This window comes from Mastomys coucha, unplaced genomic scaffold (assembly GCF_008632895.1).
Source record: "Mastomys coucha isolate ucsf_1 unplaced genomic scaffold, UCSF_Mcou_1 pScaffold6, whole genome shotgun sequence".
NCBI lineage: Eukaryota > Metazoa > Chordata > Mammalia > Rodentia > Muridae > Mastomys > Mastomys coucha.
Window position 1 is genome coordinate 131,676,229 of NW_022196912.1, and position 12,647 is coordinate 131,688,875.

At 38.7% G+C, this 12,647-nt stretch overlaps 1 pseudogene; it reads left to right on the plus strand.

The window, feature by feature from the left end:
- The first annotated feature begins 3,332 nt into the window (after positions 1-3,332).
- On the plus strand, positions 3,333-4,150 carry LOC116080745 (annotated as a pseudogene).
- The last annotated feature ends 8,497 nt before the right edge of the window (positions 4,151-12,647 follow it).

Genomic DNA, 12,647 nt, shown 5'->3' on the forward strand with positions numbered 1-12,647 from the left:
GAGGGGAGGCAAAGTCTTGTCTCCTGCTATGCTATTCCTGGCAGACCTGGCCATCTTTATAAGCACTGGTAACAGCTAAACAGTGAGGCAACTGGTCCTTTCTGGTTTTTCTTTTTGGAGTGAATCCTGAAGTAATTATCCCTAATGTAAATAACAATTTAGACTTTGAAACATTGCAAAGAGGATGACTTTCAGGCACTAACAGAGTACTCTGGTGTCTCTTGCAGCTTCAGTATGACAGGATACTGTGAAAGTATTTAAGATGTTGAAGAATTTTTAATGCCACTGCTTTAAAATGATTAAGCACAATGGTAAGTGAAGAAAAGCCATATGTAGAAATACTTCACTTAATGCAATTTCAACCGTATTTGGAACTGTGTAGATTTTCATTATGCATTTAGAAAAATCCTGGAAAGAAACACATCAAAATATCAGTAGTGTTCATTACAGTCGTTTAGAAAGAGAATGACTTTGCTCTCTTCCTCCCACTTCAGGACTGATATGTGTTTTTTAAAATGAACATTTATTGCATTTAAATCCAGAATAAAAATCTTAGAAGGGAAGAAAGTGCTAGCAATTATTCCTGCATTGGTGTTTCCTTAAATTCCCTTACAGGCAAACAGATTTTAATCTATATGTTTATTTGCCACCCACTAAAGAAGCTCCTTTTGAAAAAATTAAATTATTATCAAGAAACCCTTTATAAGCCCACAAAGAATTTAGATGAAGTTTAGGTTTTTGAGTTTGTTGAAATTCTAAATACACATGGGCTATGACCTGAGGAAGGTAGCTTAGGCAACTTTTTGATTAACCTTGGGAATTATGTTAACTTCCAAAGTCATGGAAATTTTTAGAAGTCACGTGGTATGACTGTCCATGCTATTGAAGATGGCCTTTTAATTTGGCAATAACACATGGAGTATATAAGGAATTATTTCATTAATAAAATTCTTTAACAAGTTTACCTGGTATATGCATGTGAGTTTGTAACTAAATATTAAGTCTTCCTCTAATATTGTGGCCAACATTGTATGTTACAATTAATTAAATAACTATAATTAGGTACATTGAAAACTTAAAATATTTCAGGAATGAGATAATGTATAAATAAATAATAAAATTTATGTATTTTTATATTATTTATTTATTTATTTATTTATTTATTGGTAGTTTCAATATGATATTTCAGACTGGCCCTGAAATCATGATCTTCTTATCCCAATTGCTGGAATATATGTATGTGTATTTAGACAACTCCAGGCAATAACTAAGAAAAGATGATTTCTTTAGAGCTATGATTCTGAAGGAGCAAAAGAAATTTCAGAATACAAATCTCTGTAACAACCCCGTTACAATAAATTAAAAAGATGTATCCTGGTATATTCAGTTACTAATAATGAATATGAGGGGTTAAGATCCAAAAGGTTGGGGCTGGAGACATGGCTCCATAGAGCACTGACTGCTCTTCCAAAAGTCCTGAATTCAAATCCCAGCAACAACATGGGGGCTCACGACTATCCATAATGAGATCTGACACCCTCTTCTGGTATGTCAGAAGACAGCTACAGTGTACTTACATATATAATAAATAAATTTTTTTTAAAAAAGATCCAAAAAATTATCCTGGGTAAGTGGCCAGAGAAAGGTATGCTCCAAAATAGACAAAATGCAGAGCAGTGAAATATGAGTTTAAATCATCAAAACTAAAAATAGATAATTCAAAGAAGGAAAAAGTATATCTTCACTTTAAAATATTTTTGTGAGCAAAATGAAGGGAATGTCATCATTCCAGAAAATCTAGTCACATGAACTTCATTAGCTGCCTAGTCCTGGCAAGACTGAATGCACGTATGTATGTGGGAATGGGGAGGAAGTCTAGACACAAAATGAGAAAATTAAAAGCATTCTCATTCTCTGTCTCTGCCTCTGTCTCTGTCTCTGTCTCTGTCTCTCCCTCCCTCCCTCCATCCTTCTTGCCCTCCTTCTTCTCTTTTTCTCTCTGTCTCTCTGTCTCTGTCTCTCTCTCTCTCTCTCTCTATTTCCCTCCCTACATTCTCAGCCTTCTTTTTCATTTTTTACTTTAAGACAAGGTCTAATTAAGTTTCCTGGGATAGTTTTCTGTTTACTACTGTTTTAGCTAGCGTTTTATTGCTGTGAACAGACACCATGACCAAGGCAACTCTTACAAAGAAACATTTAATTGGGACTGGCTTACAGGTTCAGAGGTTCAGCCCATTATCATCAAGGAGGGAGCATGGTAGTGTCCAGGCAGACTTGGGGCTGGAGGAGCTGAGAGTGCTGCATCTTCATCTGAAAGCTGCTAGGAAAAGACTGGCTTCCAGGTAGCTAGGATGATGGTCTTAAAGCCCATGCCCACAGTGACACATCTACTCCAACTAGGCCACACCCACTCTAAGGCCACACCTCCTCATTGTTCCACTCCCTGGGCCAAGCATATACAAACCATCACAAGTATGTCTTTAAAATTCCAATCCACCTGCTTCATCCTCCTGAGAAGCTGGGATTATCAGACTTAATTAGGTGTGGAGTTTCTTCAGTGGTTAAAAACAATGAGCATACAAGATCCTATATCGACGCTGAAAACAGCTAGAGCCAAGACTGGCAGCTAGTTGTGGTCATTCGCAGTACTGGGTACTGTGCAGCTGTGACAAGGGGCAATGGAACCTCGAAACACTGCCACAGAGTGAGCCCCATGGATGGTACATAAAGAGGGAAAATAACCCAGAGATAGAATGTTAAGTTATAGGCTGTGTTATGTAGAACGGATACAATAGTGCTTGTGTTTATGTTTATGTGTATTAATTTATTTTTTCAAAAATGGTTCTGCATGATTTAGTGTGTGTGTGTGTGTGTGTGTGTGTGTGTGTGTATGTGTGTGTATATGTGTGTGATCTCTGTGCCACCACAAATGTGTGGAGATAAGAGGACCACTCTGAGAGTTGCTTTACCATACAGATCTTGAGGACTGAACTCAAATTAACAGGCTTGGTAACAAGTGCCTTTACCTACAGATCCATTTTTCCCAGGTCCATATGTGTATTTGTGTTTGCCAAAGAATACATTGAAGGGTAACTCAAGAAGCTGATCAAAGTGGTTAGCTGCAAAAGAAGAAAAAGCAAAAGAAAATGAAGATGGAAACTATTAAGCGATAAAACCTTTAATTATATGTGCCTTTGACTTGGAAACTATGCAGATGTTTTACATAATTTAAAATACATTTTTACAGGTTCAGAGCTGAGCCCGAGCGAGCAGCCAGAGCAGCCCCAGCCCATGACCCCGCCTGGACTGCGTGCCACTACAGCTTTCCCGGCATGGAGGGCGAATGCCGGGTGCTCTCCATCAAGAGCCATGTTGTCTGCGGCTCTGTGGGCAACAGAGAGGCCATGCTCCCTCTGCAGGTTTTGGGGTTTGAGGTTGATGCTATGAACTCTGTGCAGTTTTCAAACCACACAGGCTATGCCCATTAGAAGGGCCAGGTACTGAAATCCCAGGAATTGCACGTGCTGTATGAAGGTCTCAAGGTGAATAGTGTCAGTAAGTATGACTACGTGCTCACTGTTTACACGAGAGACAAGTCTTTCCTGGCCTTGGCGTTGGACATCATGCAGGATCTGAAGCAACAGAACTCTCGACTCGTGTACGTGTGTGACTCTGTGATGGGCGACAAGTGGAAAGGGGAAGGCTCTACATATGTTCCCCAGGACCTCCTTCCCGTGTACAAGGACAAAGCGGTATCTGCGGCTGACATCATCACTCCCAACCAGTTTGAGGCCGAGTTGCTGAGTGGCAGAAAAATCCACAGCCAGGAAGAAGCATTCGAGGTGATGGACTTGTTGCACTGTATGGGTCCTTACACCGTGGTCATCACCAGCTCTGACCTGCCATCCCCACAGGACAGCAACTATCTGATTGCGCTAGGTAGCCAAAGGATGAGGAAGACTGAAGGGTCCACCGTGACCCAGCGCATCCGGATGGAGATGCGCAAGGTGAATGCCGTTTTCGTGGGCACCGGGGACCCGATGCAGGAGAAGGACAGAAGCCCAGCCAGCTTCAGCTGGAGCTGAGGATGGTCCAGAGCAAAAGGGACATCGAGGACCCCGAGATTGTCGTGCAGGCCACGGTGCTGTGAGGGCCATGCACACTCGGCCCTGACAACACAGAGAGCTGAGGATGTCCCCTCCCTGTGAAAAGCTGTTAACGTCTGCCTTAGAGCCATGACTGAAATTTGATATGGTGTTCCTTCCTGAGAGCTGGGTCTCAGCCAGTCTCTGTCGTGAAAATGTGCCATTGTGCTATTTTTTAAAAAAATGACAAAGCATAAAATACATTTTTACAAAAGGAATCCTTTTAAATGAGAATGCACTAAGCCAAATTAGTCTAGCTAAATACATTAATGTGACAGTACTGCCATATCATTTCAGATTACTTTAAAATAAAATCATTGAATATTTTTAGTAGAATAAATTAAAAGACAAAAAACAACCAAAATGAAATCTTAACCTCCTGCATTTTAAAAGCTGTTAATGAAAGTACCTACACATATACATATGTGTCCTGGTTAGATATTTGTCAGCTTGATACAAGATAGACTTTTTAGTTTCAGAAAAGGGAAGATTGAGAAAATGGCTCCATCAGACTGCTTGCAGGTAGGTCACCGACACATTTTCCTGGTTACTGATTGATTTGAGAAGGCCCAGTCCATTGTGGGCAGTGCCACTCCTGGACAGTTGGTCCTTGATAACATAAGAAACAAGCTGAGCAAGCCAGAGGGAGCAAGCCAGTAAGCAGTGTACATCGATGGCTTATGTTTTGGTTCCTGCCTTTAGTTTCTGCCTTCTATGATAAACTGCAAAAAGAACTCAGCCATTAGGGTGTCCACAGAGGAAAGGGTCCATTTATTCACACAGACACTCTATAATACCATGCTAACATAAAAGTTATACTTACCCTAGTTGGCTAGGCAGAAAATGCTGTTTCGGGTTTCACTGGGGAATTTTCTCCCATGAAGATGCTTTAGAAGCTTGTAGACTTGACATATGTCCACTGTGAAGTTCTTCAGCTATGATAAACGAGGAAGATGGCACAAATGGAGGTTTAGGAGGTCCTTGAGAGTAGAGGCCAGTGCTGACAGGAAGGCCTTTGTGAGTTCAGCAGTGGTGCCAAAAGTTCAATGGTCATTGTAATCAGAGCCACACACAGAGGATGGTCTCAGGTCATCTTGCCAAGGGTAGAGAAGCCATCTTGCAGGAGTATGAAAGTATGAGATAGCATTTCTAAAGGTCCATTTTTGTATCATTTTTAGCATTGTGCTATCAGGGCTCACAGCTTGGAGTTGGTTCAGTAGCGAGCGTATCAACACATCCAAGGACTTAGTTCATTAGCACTAAGTGCACCAGAGCTGAACTCAGGGCTGGAGCAGAAATTACTTGGAACATACCTAGTATATGTGTGCCTACAGCACAAAGTTAGCGAAGTCTAGTAGAGTTATGTCAAAGGAATAAATCAGTCAACTTGAAGTGGCTGCCCCACTGGAAAATCAGATGTCAGTAAACAAAAGAATGGCTATCAAATACACTGAAAGCTGCACTTTTTACCTTAAAAGGCACCAGGATAAACCCTTAGATAAGGCTCCTCTCAACCCTTGTTAGACACTCCTTAGAGGAGACAACAACACAGAAGTCCCCAGTCAGTGTGCACACAATAGAGACTGGCATGCACAGTCAAAAGTGGCATGTACATATCATTCCCCTGCCTCAGAGGCTCAGAGAACTCCTCAGTAGAGGGGACAGAAAGATTGTCAGAGACAGAGGTGTTGGATAATTTCAATGAAACAATGTTATCTAGCCACAGCTGTTGTGGAAAATATTTAAAAAGATCACTCCACAAACTCTCTCGCCCTGCCACTACTGGCTGAGCACATCACTATGTCCCAGTGGGGTCTAGCTATCCTCTCCCAGCTAGCAAGATAGTCTCACTTACATGTGCAATGCTCCGCACACTCCACAATCAGTCATCTAGTGCCTAGTTACCCAGTAGAGACATGACTCTTAAGGTTTAATTATCTAATCAGGCTTATATATCAATAAGATCCCAATTTACAAGATGACAATACAATAATTTCAGAGCCAAATGATAAAGATAATGCTTTAACCCAATTATTCTAACCTTGTGAAAACCTTAGCTACCTGTGGCTGTTTAAAACCACGCAGGGTCTGGATCGTCCTCCTGTTAACCTGACTCCATGATGATTTCTCCCTGCTTCTCTTCTCCTGCTCTCCGACCTCTCTCACTCCTAAACTTCTAGCTCCATCTCTCTATTCCTGTCCAATCACAGGCCTGTCACTAACCTAATGTGATTGGACAGAGAAAATGCTGCAACACTCAGCAAGACAGTTGCACATATAAATTCATAGCAATTATGACAATATACACAGGATCTGCATAAGCTCAAGACAAACAGAATCCCAACAAAGAAGGCACAAAATTTCACCACTAGTTGAGGAACTATCTATATTTAATAGCTGCTGGATGCTGAAAAGGCACTTTTCTTTCCACATAGGTCAACTACACTCCAGGGCATAACACACTTGCAAGGAGAGTTGACTAATAGAATCTGGACTTGATGGGTTTGGAAAAGAAGAAGAATCATAGTTGGGTAGAAAAGAGGGTAAGAGCAGATAGGGTAGATCTGAAAAGAGTCAGGTAAGAGTGTGACCAGATTACATTGTGCAACATTTTCAAAAAATTAATAAAAACACAATTTTCAAAGTTACTAAGATTTTAACTTTTTAAAAAAATGATTTATTTTGTGTTTGTATATGTGTCTCTGTATATGCCCAAAGAGGTCAGAGAGGTGTCAGCACTCTGAAATTGGAGTTCCAGGTACTTGTGAGTTGCCTGATATGCATGCTGGGAATCTACCTTGAGTCCTCTGCAGAAAACAGTTATGTGCTTTTAACCACTGAGAAACTTCTCCAACTCCAGAAGTTCCTAGGATTTTAAAGTTATTCCATTGAGGGCCAGCGAGATGAACCAAGTGGGTGAAGGCGCTTGATGACAAGCCTGGTTAGATGAGCTCTGCTCCTGGATCACATGTTGTACAAGGAGAGAACTGATTCTTGTCAATTTCCTCTGAGTGCTACACACCTGTATGTGCCACTCCCCACCCCCATGCATATATCTGTGTGTACACATCCTTACACAAGATGAATCAATAAATGCAGAAAAATAAAAACACTTTGGTGAAAATTAATGGGCAAGAAGAGTCAAATATGTCATCGTGATTTCAATATAAACCAAGTAGAAATCTAGCAATTATGATAAAAGCTATCCAACACAGAAAAAACAAATCTGGCTCAGAAACATGCAAATAATAATTGGAATAAGAGGTCACCATGTAGCCCTTAATGGCAGAGAAAGTAAATGAAGTGAGAAGACAGACTGATCTTGAAGGGTGGCAAGTAGAGACAAGCTCGAGACATCTAGAGTGGTGACATAGGTTTCAGGGACCAAAGGACATAGCTTCACAGTACTATACATGGGGCTGAGGTTCCAATTTCTTAGGCAGAAGTTACTTAGATCCTGTGTCTTGCATATAATATATGATAGCAGCTCGAGTACCATGGAGGTTTAAGAACATCTTTAATCAAAGCATACATAAATAAATCATTCCCCATCTTTGTTTATCTCAATGGTGAATGTTGTTTTAGAATCATGATATTCAGAGGAGGGAGAAATCCATAAACAGACATAGAGATGCTTTGTGGCATCTGATACAGCTCAAGGCATTCCTTTAATTAACTGGCACACCAAGTTTGTGTGTCCACATCCCCAGCACATAGCTGTGGATAAAGAATTTTAACCTGTACTTGTTCTGTAAGTTTTAAGATTGACTCCAGTTAGGCAGCTTCACAAACTTACTGTTTTTAATTTAGATCCCAGCCCTTATTTTTGCACACACATAAAAATAATGTAGAAACTATAAGTTCATTACACATACATTTTTAATGAATTAACTCTTAGTCAAACCTAGAAGTAATAAGTCAATACACATTTTTGCCTAGTATGTATCTTTTATCATGGATCATTTGTTGTATTTCTCATGTGTTTTGTATATAGGCTATCTATGTAACATGTTAGGAAGTAACAATTATCAATATTAAATCCATTTCTAGCCAAACTGAATGGAGGCAGATCAAGGACCCAAAGGCTTCCTGGGTATCACAAGCAGGAAGCAGTAACTGTAGAAGAATAACTAGGAAAAAGAAAATCAGATTAAATAATTAGTGTCAATTAGCCCCAGCAAAATCATTCCATAAACAATTGGTCTCTGGGGCCCTGCTTAATTATGTGAGGCTTCTATGATCCTCACCAAGCCTGCTTTGATTCATGTTGACTCTTGAGTTTCCCAGAGGTATAATTAATTATTGTCTTGTACATAAACCCCTGGCAATTAATGGCAGGAGAAAACAATATAGTACCCTTTTTTAAAAAGTATTCAAGAAGACCTTGACTGTGTGAATGACCTCTCCAGTGTTTTTCAGGGGAGAACCATCACATAGTTTGAATTAGCAGCTCAGGGTTGTGACTAAAAACTGACAAATGAAACACACGTACTCCCTACTTTGTACACCACAAAAGAAAGCTCTGTTTGCTGCATTGCTCTTTAAAATGCTTGGTATTCACTACACACCATTCTAATTTGGTCTTGGACCTAATTAAAATACATTTTCAAACATCCAATTTAAATAATCAAACAGTTTACTTTGAGAGTATTGTGGATAGTGCAACCCACAGCCTATTTAAAAAAAAAAAGATTGAAATTAAAATAGCATCCAATTATTCAGGTGTTCTTTGAAAGCTAGCACCTGGTCTTACCAGCTCCTAAGTGGCAACTCAATCTTCCCCAGAGAATGGCAGATGCTAGCCAGGTTATCACCCCTAGCAAACAAAGCTTGATATGTGTTCTATAACTGATGGTAGTTTCCCTCATAGGAATATTTAGGTCCTGTAAAATATTTCCCTGGAGCCAGGTGTGATGGCTCACATATGTAACACTCAAAAGTTGAGGCAGGAGAATTGCCACCAGTTTGAAAGGAGTCATAGTTACAGTGAATGCAGGCCAGTCTGGGACATAGAATGATACATTGTCTCAAAATGAAGCAAAGCAGAATTTTCCTAGCATTGATTTTGGAAGGCCCTAAAACCATTACAGCATCTTGTGAGATCCATTTTTTTTTAAAATAAACAAACTCTTAGAATTTCCAATTTAGGCTGAGCATGGTCACTCATGACTTTAATCCCAGTACTCAGGAGGCAGAGGCAGGTGGATCTCTGTGAGTTTGAGGCCAATTGGATCTACAAAGTGAGTTCCAGGATAGCCAAGCCTATTACACAGAGAAATCCTGTTTCAAAAAACCAAAAAGCAAAAAAAGAAGAATTTCCAATTTAATAGGCTATTAGGCATATAAATCTAAACAATGATTCATCTCAAATTGTGACCCTCATTATACAGTTGCCATACTGAGACCATAAGTAGTTTTAAGGTTCAATCCAAATTTTGATTGACATGTGTACCCACAATATTCAAAATGAAGCACCATCTACAAAGACTGCTTGTTGTTTTTCTGCAGACAACATTGTTATTTTAAGATTGCAGGCAATGTGGTCACGTCTCCCTTGTCATGTCCTCCCTCATAAGAACCACTAAGCTGAGCTTGTAGCCTCTCGTTCACTGATTCTCATAAATCTTCCATGACTGTGAGAGGAGGTTAGTCCTAAGTGAGAGAGATAAAGTGTGACGCTATTGAATCCCACGTACTAGATAACAAATAAATAAGACAGAAGATAAATCACAGCCCTTTAGTCTTTACCATGGAAATATTTTATTTTCTTAGTAAGTTGTCAAACTCCATTCAATAATAATAATATCAGCAAATTTAATTTTGTAAAGAAAGCTTCTGAAAAAGAATACAAGTAAAATCATGAGCTAAATCATGGCTCTTCTCATTCTACATAGAGGCCTGATTATGTCTAGAAAAATTAAGATGATTGGAAGACTAATCTCCAAAACATAAATGCAAAGCACATGACACCATGATTCACGTCTAGTCTATTTTCCCCAATGACAGGGAATTGTTTTCAATAAACATTATTTTTAAATAGTATTCCCATACATAATGAAATTAGTAATAATATACCTAAACTATAGTTTTGCAGTTAGGGTTTCCTCAGATTTGATCAACTTTAAAATTTACCCCACATAAGCAGAGAGTAATGAGGAACTCAACAAAAAAGGCATGAAAGCATTATTAGAAATGTTTTGTGAAAGTTGCATTTTAACTGTAAAATGTACACTAATAAGAATACTAAGAATTAACCTGGACTGACTTAGTTTTAACCCGTGTCGCACTGGGTTTTAAGACATAGATATGATTTTGGGATATTCAACAAAGTAATAAATAGTTCCTAGTAAATAATACCATATACATTATGGGAAAAGTTTAATAAAAAGTCATAATATGCTTCACCCAAAAGAATTAAACAATTTATATGCAATGCTGAATATATCTGGGGGTGGCCAGGAGGTAACAGAAAATGCACAGCAGAAGAAGTAGAGGTTCCTTCTGAGCAGAACTCCAAGGCACTAGAGACACAACTTTAAAACGCGGGGCTGTGCACATTCATAGCAGACAGCAGACACAATGACATGTTAAATCATCCACATGATTTATAGCTTAATGAACCCCCTTGTGTTGATCACGCTTGGCATTAATCAAGAGCCATGAACAGATTCCCTTATTTTCTCAATGCTGCTCTGATAAACTACAATTTCATTTAACCTTGGACAGCGACTTTAATAGCTTCCATGGGACAACTGTCCATATCTTTCTGGGTATACAGTGATTAAACCACAACTCAAGATGCATGTCATGAATTTTCTTCATTTGAAATTAGAATTTTTATTCTTAACATCCATTTGCATAAAATATGCTGAAGACATTGAGAAGTGTAAGGATTTGCATTTACCCAATGTCTAAATGTGCCATGCTGTATTGTAAGACAGTAAGTGATATCATACTCATAAGCATTTCTACTAGTGCGCTTGTTTTACCTCTTGCAAATCATATAAATAATCTATCTACTTTGGAAAGAAGCTATAGAAGAAAGAAATTAAGAGCCGAGCTGGGCAGTGGTGGCACACGCCTTTAATCCTAGCACTTGGGAGGCAGAGGCAGGTGGATTTCTAAGTTCAAGGACAGCCTGGTCTACAAAGTTGGGTTCCAGGACAGCCAGGGCTATACAGAGAAATCTTGTCTTGAAAAACCAAAGGAAAAAAATTAAGAGTCAAAGTTTATTTGAGGCAGCTCTGCTTTGCTGCTCCACTGCGCTCAAGATGCACCAGAGGCACATCTTCCCTCCACACCCAACTGGGAAGGGAGGTGCCTACCATTCATTTTTAAAGCATGGGTAATAACCACAGAACATAAACAGAGCTCACTAAACACAGATTTCTCAGAAGACAGTGCCATCCTGATTCAGCTCTCCTCCTTGACGACAGATTTACTTATGTACTAACCTTAACTGGCATGAGGTTGATCTCTTAAAATTTAAAAGTAACAGATAGGTGAAACGTACATTGGTTCAGTGTCTATATGTAGAGATGGAAGTCCATAAGCTAAAATACTTCCACCTCTTAAATTAGAGGTGGAACCTAATCTCTTAAAATAGACAAGGAGTTTTCATATGGTTTTATTTGGAAAGTCCATAGCATCTTTGACTTCTATTAAGGGAGGAATTTGAGTAATTCACTAGAGGAGGTAATTAATATGCTAAAGACACATTATTATTACATGAAGAGGCTAGAGCTGGCAAATGGGGAAATGAAAGGTATGAATCTGATCACAGAACACATGAATCCCCTATTAAAAACCAAACCAAAAACAAAACAAAACAAAACGAAACTCATGATAGCCAATGTATGATGGCTACGTTGTAGGACTTGGAAGTTGAGATCAGAGTGCCTGTAGACAGTTTCAGGTATTCATATTGAGAAAGTGCTTTGTTTTGTTTCTCTGTGTTTTGTATGTGGCACTGGAGGCTGAACATAGGTTCTCATACATGTAGGCATGCATTCCACCCTTGAGTTATCTCCCTAACCCTTACACTGAGAAGCTATAATGAGTCCTCCAAATAGGCTATAATTTTGTTAACTGTTTTTTTTCTTTTGATAACATCTCCTGTTTTTTTTTTAAAAAAAAACAACTTTTATTGCATTATGATTAGAAAAGTTACATGATTTCAATGTATCTGAATTTGTTAACATTTAAAAACATATTTTAATGAAATAGAATTGAATCACATTCTTGTTTCCCTTTTGTACCACCACTCCTCCCAGAGAACCCCCTTCAATACCTGAAATGTCTTTTTTGTCATGTTCCATAAAATTTATAAAATATTGTAACAATATAAATAAGTATTATAAAAGTTATTTGATATAAAACAACAATTTAACAGTCTTATGTAGATGCTTGTCTACAGCAATAGTGAAAATACATATTTCTCAATAGAAATTTTAAATAACTCCAAACATATTAGCTGTATACTTAAAAATAATACATCACTAC